This window comes from Salmo trutta, chromosome 24 (genome assembly GCF_901001165.1).
Source record: "Salmo trutta chromosome 24, fSalTru1.1, whole genome shotgun sequence".
Taxonomy (NCBI): Eukaryota; Metazoa; Chordata; class Actinopteri; order Salmoniformes; family Salmonidae; genus Salmo; species Salmo trutta.
In genome coordinates, this window is record NC_042980.1 from 27,903,485 (window position 1) to 27,913,321 (window position 9,837).

A 9,837-nucleotide genomic window follows, 5' to 3' on the forward strand; every position below is an offset into this window, starting at 1 on the left:
TAATTTCTCATCAAATCATAGCCTACTTCGACAAACGGGTGTTGATTTAACAAGCGCATTTGCGAAAAAAGCACTATCGTTGCACCAATGTACCTAACCATAAACATCAATGCCTTTCTTTAAAATCAATACACAAGTATATATTTTCAAACCTGCATATTTAGTTAATATTGCCTGCTAACATGAAATTGTATCACATCTCTAGCGTTCATTGCACGCAGAGTCAGGGTATATGCAACAGTTTGGGCCACCTGGCTCGTTGCGAACTAATTTGCCAGAATTTTACGTAATTATGACATAACATTGAAGGTTGTGCAATGTAACAGGAATATTTAGACTTAGGGATGCCACCCGTTAGATAAAATACAGAACGGTTCCGTATTTCACTGAAAGGAAAAACTTTTGTTTTCGAGATGATAGTTTCCAGATTCGACCATATTAATGACCTAAGGCTCGTATTTCTGTGTGTTTATTATATTATAATTAAGTTTATGATTTGATAGAGCAGTCTGACTGAGCGGTGGTAGGCACCAGCAGGCTCGTAAGAATTCACTCAAACGTTTTGCCAGCAGCCCTTCGCTGTGCTTCAAGCATTGCGCTGTTTATGACTTCAACCCGGGTGGGTATAATTTGTGGAACGTTCCAACGGGAATCTATTCCAAAAACTTTGTAAATAACAAGGTTGCCAAAAAACAACGCATACAAAGTTGTATAGCGGCAGAATAAGATACCGGGTAGGGAGTGGTCTATTTCATTGCGTTTTTCACTCATTACGTTTATTCCGAAAAATGTCTGTCCTCACTCTGGTTGCCTATGGACAAACATTAAGAATAAGCTACGTGGTGAGTTGATGCCTATTCGGCAGCTAGTTAGCTAGGTTTGTATGCGTTGCTACTTTGTATGCGTTGTTGGTTGGCAACCTTTTACTTTACATTTTTTTGAACAGATTCCTGTTGGAACGTTCCACAAATTATACCCATCCCTTCAAGCCTATCAACTCCCAAGATGAGGCTGGTGTAACCGATGTGAAATGGCTAGCTAGTTAGCGGGGTGCACGCTAATAGCGTTTCAAACGTCACTCGCTCTGAGACTTGGAGTAGTTGTTCCCCTTCCTCTTCATGGGTAACGCTGCTTCAAGGGTGGCTGTTGTCGATGTGTTCCTGGTTCGAGCCCAGGTAGGAGCGAGGAGAGGGACGGAAGCTATACTGTTACACTGGCAATACTAAAGTGCCTATAAGAACATCCAATAGTCAAAGGTATATGAAATACAAATCGTATAGAGAGAAATAGTCCTATAATTCCTATAATAATTACAACCTAAAACTTCTTACCTGGGAATATTGAAGACTCATGTTAAAAGGAACCACCAGCTTTCATATGTTCCCATGTTCTGAGCAAGGCACTTAAACGTTAGCTTTCTTACATGGCACATATTGCACTTTTACTTTCTTCTCCAACACTTTGTTTTGCATTATTTAAACCAAATTGAACATGTTTCATAATTTATTTGAGGCTAAATTGATTTTATTGATGTATTATATTAAGTTAAAATAAGTGTTCATTCAGTATTGTTGTAATTGTCATTATTATAAATAAATACATTTTTAAAAATCGCCCGATTAATCGGCATCGGCTTTTTTTCGGTCCTCCAATAAACGGTATCGGCGTTGAAAAATCATAATCGGTCGACCTCTAACTGATATAGTGGTAGTTTAGACAGGTAAGCTACTTTATGCCGTGGCATGACTCTGTAAGGGGGTTTCCAGTCTGGTTTGAGGGGCAGTTCCTTTACCGAGAGCCCAGGCTTTGGCCGGGGTGGAGGCCTCTCTGGCTTTGGGGACTATTTCTGGACCCAACATGGGATGAAAAGTTACAAATAAAGAAGAACATTTAGATAGTTACATAGTTGTGATTACACTTTGACACTCCCAGTCTACTCAACACTCTCTGAATGTTGCTATGATGTTAGCATAACATTACAGGTGCCAGAAAGGAGATGTCAGCACTGGCATGCTTCCATAGAGAATGACAACAGTCTAATGATATTCACCTGATGATTGTACTCTGAGATTCAGCGATATGGCTGACGTAATTTACATTTCATGCCCAGGAATCTTTGAAATGGGCTCACATTTCAGTTCGGTGTAACTGGTTTTGATGCCAAAAAGCTAGAGCGAATGGAATCTGATGAGGATCTTCAGATAATGGAGAGCAAGCTATGGTGCTGACCACCAGGTGGTGCTACTGTCAACATTTCCCCACAGCTACTGTGAAGCCAAGCCTACTGAACGCAAGAAGGAAACTATAGATGTTGGGTAATGTGTGGCTGAAACTAAGCAGAGAAAAGCTAATGATTCTGATAAGGGGAGGTTTGAACACAGATATTTTAGCGTTATGTCCCTAATGTGTGTGTATCTGGGGTCTGTGCTGGAGCGGCCCGTACTCTAGCCTGTGGGCCTACAGCAGCTCTCTTTCTGTGCAACATCATGTGGCTGAACTCCTCCTCAATCACCTAGAAACATCCAGAATAGAGTGAGGAAACAGCACAATACCCTGAACACACACACACACACACACACACACACACACACACACACACACACACACACACACACACACACACACACACACACACACACACACACACACACACACACACACACACACACACACACACACACACACCCCCAAGCTAATAATATCTGTTCTTAACAAGAAGTCACAAGACTTCTGCAAAGTGTGAGGAGTTAGCACATTTGGTTTGTGCAAGTTTTTTTTAACTGTTTCAACTAGAAAGTATTTGAATGTTAATTTCTGTAAGAAGAAAGTCACCTCACTGTTTATGATGATCTCAAAAACAACTGAGTCTAGCTGTCAGAGGAGGAAACAGAGAGAAATACCAGAGATACAGTGCATTCAGAAAGTATTGACTTTTTCTATATTTTGTTGTTACAGCCTGAATTAAAAATAGATTAAATTGAGATTGAGTCACTTGCCTACATACAATACCCCATAATGTCAGTGAAATTTTATTTCTAAATGCCTCGCAAAGAAAGGCAACTATTGGTGGATGGGTAAAACATTTGAAAAGTAGACATTGAATATCCATTTGAGCATGGTAAAGTTAATAATTACACTTTAGATGGTGTGTCAATACACCCAGTCGCCACAAAGAGACAGGAAGGAAACCGCTCAGGGATTTCACTGAGGCCAATGGTGACTTTAAAACAGAGTTTAATGGCTTTGATAGGAGAAAACTGAGGACGGATCAACAGCATTGTAGTTACGCCACAATAATAACCTACTGTAAATTACAGAGTGAAAAGAGGGAAGCCTGTACAGAATAAAAATATTCCAAAACATGCATGATGTTTGCTATAAGGCGCTAAAGTAAAACTGCAAAAAATGTGGCAAAGAAATGTACTTCATGTCCTGAATACAAAGCGTTATGTTTGGGCAAATCCAACACAACATATCACTGAGTACCACTTTCCGTATACTTGTCATCAGCAAGGACTATGGAATTTTTCTTAAGATAAAAATAAACGGAATAGAGCTAAGCACAGTCAAAATCCTTCAGGAAAATCTGGTTCAATCTGCTTTCCAACAGACACTGGGAGACAAATTCCCCCTTCAGCAGGACAGTAACCTAAAACACAAGGCCAAATATACACTGGAGATGCTTTTCAAGATGACATTGAATGTTCCTGAGTGGACTGGTTACAGTTTTGACTTAAACTGCCTTAAAGATCTATGGCAAGACTTGAAAAAGGCTGTCAAGAAATGATCAACAACCAACTTGACAGAGATTGAATAATTTCAAAAAGAATAATGTGCAAATATTGTACAATCTAGGTGTGCAAAACTCTTAGACTTACCCAGAAAGACTTACAGCTGTAAATGCTGCTGAAGCCAATACTAACGTGTATTGACTCAGGGGTGTGATTAGACATCTCTGTATTTCATTTTCATTTTTTTTTAATTCAATGTTTTAACTTTGTCATTATGGGGTAGTTGTGTGTCGATGGGTGAAAAAATTTATATTTAATCAATTTTGAATTCAGGCTGTAACAACAAAATGTGGAATAAGTAAAGGGGTATGAATACTTTCTGAAGGCACTGTGTGTGTGTGTGTGTGTGTGTGTGGCAGTGCTTACTGGATGTCTGAGGGTGCAGAGCTCATACAGGACAGCCCAGAGACCAGATATAATTATGTTGACTGGTCTTGTCAATACCTGCACAGGATGCACAAAAATACAAGGTACTCTGCAACTTGTTCAGTCTTTCTTACAATTGTCTACCTGGAGCCAAATACCATGAGTGTCATATTTCAAGGGCCCGCAATTATTTGAGGGTTATTTAGATTTTATGGCAATGTTACACTTCTTTCAATGGAATATTCTGGCCATTACATTTTTACATTTACATTTACGTCATTTAGCAGACGCTCTTATCCAGAGCGACTTACAAATTGGTGCATTCACCTTAAGATATCCAGTGGAACAACCACTTTACAATAGTACATCTATATCTTTTTTTTGTGTGTGGGGGGGGAGAGGGGGGGGGGTTAGAAGGATTACTTTATCCTTTCCCAGGTATTCCTTAAAGAGGTGGGGTTTCAGGTGTCTCCGGAAGGTGGTGATTGACTCCGCTGTCCTGGCGTCGTGAGGGAGCTTGTTCCACCATTGGGGTGCCAGAGCAGCGAACAGTTTTGACTGGGCTGAGTGGGAACTGTGCTTCCGCAGAGGTAGGGGGGCCAGCAGGCCAGAGGTGGATGAACGCAGTGCCCTTGTTTGGGTGTAGAGACTGATCAGAGCCTGAAGGTACGGAGGTGCCGTTCCCCTCACAGCTCCGTAGGCAAGCACCATGGTCGTGTTGCAGATGCAAGCTTCAACTGGAAGCCAGTGGAGTGTGCGGAGAAGCGGGGTGACGTGAGAGAACTTGGGAAGGTTGAATACCAGACGGGCTGCGGCGTTCTGGATGAGCTGTAAGGGTTTAATGGCACAGGCAGGGAGCCCAGCCAACAGCGAGTTGCAGTAATCCAGACGGGAGATGACAAGTGCCTGGATTAGGACCTGCGCCGCTTCCTGTGTAAGGCAGGGTCGTACTCTGCGAATGTTGTAGAGCATGAACCTACAGGATCGGGTCACCGCCTTGATGTTAGCTGAGAACGACAGGGTGTTGTCCAGGGTCACGCCAAGGCTCTTAGCACTCTGGGAGGAGGACACAATGGAGTTGTCAACTGTGATGGCGAGATCATGGAACGGGCAGTCCTTCCCCGGGAGGAAGAGCAGCTCCGTCTTGCCGAGGTTCAGCTTGAGGTGGTGCTCCGTCATCCACACTGATATGTCTGCCAGACATGCAGAGATGCGATTCGCCACCTGGTTATCAGAAGGGGGGAAAGGAGAAGATGAATTGTGTGTCGTCTGCGTAGCAATGATAGGAGAGACCATGTGAGGATATGACAGAGCCCCTCTTCTCAAAAAACCTACACTCGATCCCTCCGACGTCAACAACTACAGACCAGTATACCTTCTTTATTTTCTCTCCAAAACTCTTGAGCGTGCCGTCCTTGGCCAGCTCTCTTGCTATCTCTCTCAGAATGACCTTCTTGATCCAAATCAGTCAGGTTTCAAGACTGGTCATTCAACTGAGACTGCTCTTCTCTGTGTCACGGAGGCTCTCTGTTAAAGCTAACTCTCTCTCCTCTGCTCTCATCCTTCTAGACCTATCTGCTGCCTTTGATACTGTGAAATGAACCATCAGATCCTCCTCTCCACCCTCTCCGAGTTGGGCATCTCCGGCACGGCTCACTCTTGGATTGCGTCCTACCTGACAGGTCGCTCCTACCAGGTGGCGTGGTGAGAATCTGTCTCCGCACCACGTGCTCTCACCACTGGTGTACCCCAGGGCTCAGTTCTAGGCCCTCTCCTATTCTCGCTATACACCAAGTCACTTGGCTCTGTCATATCCTCACATGGTCTTTCCTTTCATTGCTACGCAGACGACACACAATTAATCTTCTCCTTTCCCCCTTCTGATAACCAGGTGGCGAATCGCATCTCTGCATGTCTGGCAGACATATCAGTGTGGATGACGGAGCACCACCTCAAGCTGAACCTCGGCAAGACGGAGCTGCTCTTCCTCCCGGGGAAGGACTGCCCGTTCCATGATCTCGCCATCACAGTTGACAACTCCATTGTGTCCTCCTCCCAGAGTGCTAAGAGCCTTGGCGTGACCCTGGACAACACCCTGTCGTTCTCAGCTAACATCAAGGCGGTGACCCGATCCTGTAGGTTCATGCTCTACAACATTCGCAGAGTACGACCCTGCCTTACACAGGAAGCGGCGCAGGTCCTAATCCAGGCACTTGTCATCTCCCGTCTGGATTACTGCAACTCGCTGTTGGCGGGGCTCCCTGCCTGTGCCATTAAACCCCTACAACTTTTTTTTGTATGCTTACAGATTTGAACAATACCAGATGAACAAATGTGTCACAAGTGAACCACAACAGTCTCCAATCTCACAGTTCATGGAGACCCGTGTAGGGCAGTACAGCATGAATCATCCACAGCAGAAAGCTACCAACAATGCAATACTGTCCGACCTGGTTATCGATTGCAACTTGCCTCTGTCTATTGTGGAAAACAAAAGTTTTAATCACTTTCTGTCAGTGGTTGACAGTAAGTACAGCCCAGTGTGTCATAGAACACTCTCGTTGTACGCTCTCGTTGGCTGGCCCTCGCTTCATACTCGTCGCCAAACCCACTGGCTCCAGGTCATCTACAAGTCTCTGCTAGGTAAAGCCCCGCCTTATCTCAGCTCACTGGTCACCATAGCAGCACCCACCCGTAGCACGCGCTCCAACAGGTATATCTCACTGGTCACCCCCAAAGCCAATTCTTTCTTCGGCCGCCTCTCCTTCCAGTTCTCTGCTGCCAATGACTGGAACGAACAGCAAAAATCCCTAAAGCTGGAGACTTATCTCCCTCACTAGCTTTAAGCACCAGCTGTCAGAGGAGCTCACAGATCACTGCACCTGTACATAGCTCATCTGTAAATAGCCCATCCAATCTACCTCATCCCCATACTGTATTTATTTATTTATCTTACTCTTTTGCACCCCAGTATCTCTTCTTGCACATTCATCTTCTGCACATTCTACCATTCCAGTGTTTAATTGCTATATTGTAATTACTTCGCCACCATGGCCTATTTATTGCCTTACCTCTCTTATCCTACCTCATTTGCACATGCTGTATATAGATTTTTCTACTGTATTATTGATTGTATGTTTGTTTATTCCATGTGTAATTCTGTGTTGTTGTATGTGTCGAACTGCTTTGCTTCATCTTGGCCAGGTTGCAGTTGCAAATGAGAACTTGTTCTCAACTAGCCTACCTGGTTAAATAAAGGTGAAATAAAATAAAAAATAACATTGACATCAAAAGTAGAGAACCTCGCTACAGAGAGATGTTCAAAACTGAAATCCCAGTTGAGCAACACAGACCATGTTTCAGTCACAGTGGACATTTGGTCCGGCCGAAAGATGAGGGGGTTCCTTGGTGTCACTGTGTACTGTATGGAGAAAGATGGAGAGAGAATATAGCTCAAGTCCAATCTCTTGGCCTGTGACCGCTTCAAAGGCCCACACACTGCCGAAAGAATCTGTGAGCAATTTGAGGCCATATGTGGTGAGTACAGCATTAAAGATAAATTGGACTATATCATTAGTGACAATGCTGCCAACATGAGAAAAGCATTCATGGTGTGCTTCCCCATTGAACAAGAAGATGAAGTACATGACGAAGATCACCTTGATGACCCAGAACTCTGGAATGACCTAACCTTGGACGACCAGCAAACAGTGGATGCTGCTATTGCAAAAAAACAGTGCTTGCAGTGTTTTGCCCACACTCTCCAGCTGGTGGTGGGAGATGGTTTGAAAGAAACAAAAGTGATGACCCCTCCTCTTTCAAAGTTATCAAAAATCAGCTCACTGCTACATACAACACAACATTCAAAGAGGTGTTTGAGGCTGAATTTGGGGAAAGAGGCATCCCTGCTGCTGTCAACACAAGATGGAACTCAACACTGAGACAAGTGAAGGCAGTTATCCAATGTGACTATCTAAAGATCAGTCATGTTCTAGAAAAGGCTGGGCACAAGGAGTTGTTGGGCACAAGGAGTTGTTGTTCACAGTACGGGAGTGGAATAAGTTGAAGGAGTTGGTGGACATCCTGAAGCCATTTGGAGAAGCAACAGATATGACACGGGGAGAAGATAGTCACAATCAGTTCTGTTGTTCCCTCGGTCCGATCCCTGATTTCACCACCTGGAGCAGGGGAAGCCTCAAGTCAATTTCCTGAGCGGCCTGGTCAGAAGTCTCCAGGCATCCCTGAACAAAAGATTTCTTGGAATCTTCAATGTGAAAATGGCCAGGACACAAGATGGAATCACTGCCCCCTTTTCAGATCCAGTCTACCCCAAAGCAGCTGCCTTGGATCCGGCTTTTTCTCTGATGTGGGTGGAGCACCAAGTGCTGGTCAAGGAGGTGGCACAAAGAGTGAAAGGTAAATATTGAGTTTAATGTCACTTTTTCTCATAATTTAATCCAATTGACTGCAACAATAATACTTTTTCAGTGTAACCCACTGCATCACCAATACTCTAATACCGGCCTCTTTGTTTCTGCTATGCTTTTACATGTTTTGCCAGAACTGATTCTGCAAGATGCTACAGAGACTGAGCAAGCTGTGCCTCTTGTTGATGAGGAAGAGCGAGAGGACCATAGTTTTGGACAAGAAGAAGGGCTGTTTGCAGCATACTGTAAGAGGCAGAAGAAAGCTGTTGGGACCACTCCAGCACTACCTTGACATATGAGAAGGACAGAATGCCCCCTTGTTCTGGGCAATGAACAGGAAGGCTCTTCCTTCACTGTCCCGAGTGGCCATCAGGGTCTTGGCAGTGCCTGTCTCCAGTGCTCCGGTGGAGCGGGTCTTCAGCCATGGTGGCATCATACTGCGGCCTCATCGTGCACAAATGACTGACAGACTTTTATCGAATTTGGTCTTTTGCAAATGCAATGTATCATAGGGCCCTGAGATAAGAGAAAAACTGAAACTGTTAATGAGTTACACACAGTCTCCATGTTCAAGTTTTATCTCCATCTTTGGGATCTGCATTTTTTTCTCAGACATTCAGGCCAGTGTTCAAATTGTAGGCCTACTTGAAGTTCAGTATCAGTTGTTTTGATGTACCTTTTAATAAATGATTAACTTTATGGCAGGATTGTTTTAGGTGTGTAGAGTATATCTGGAGAGAGAGCACTACAATATTTCGTTTTTGTTGTCATATTGATGTGTCTTTCTCATGGCTACCAATGTATTTCCATGGAAATATAAAGTTTATTTGGAAAGTAATACATATATTTTTAAAAGCATTCATGATTTGCGTAAATGTAATATACTATTACTCTTAAATATGAAATGGTATTACATTTGGTGAAGAGCATTATGACATTATGACTTGTTTAGGACTCAAAACTCAAAGTTTAGGACTTGATACTTGACACGGACTTGCCTGTCTTGACTTGGGACTTGAGTGCTGACTTACTTGTGATTTGGTCCCACCTCTGCAGAGTTCCACTACGATCATTTAACAGGGCTTATAGTCATACTTTGTCAACTGATCCGTCACCACATTTAGCTATCAGAGGAGAGACATACTGCTATGGGAGCAAACGTAAGCAAATGAGACCGCGCATACAGTCAACATGTACCAATGACTCCATTTAAAAGAGAGTGGCAAATGTGCTCACAGGAAAAGGGCTGCAGG

At 43.6% G+C, this 9,837-nt stretch overlaps 1 long non-coding RNA gene across 1 annotated transcript; it reads left to right on the forward strand.

Annotated features, from left to right (window-relative positions):
• The first annotated feature begins 7,387 nt into the window (after positions 1-7,387).
• On the forward strand, positions 7,388-9,109 carry LOC115161520 (uncharacterized). The gene is made up of 2 exons (XR_003869275.1): positions 7,388-8,573; positions 8,719-9,109. It is a non-coding gene; the product is annotated as an uncharacterized LOC115161520 (long non-coding RNA).
• Positions 9,110-9,837: the final 728 nt, after the last annotated feature.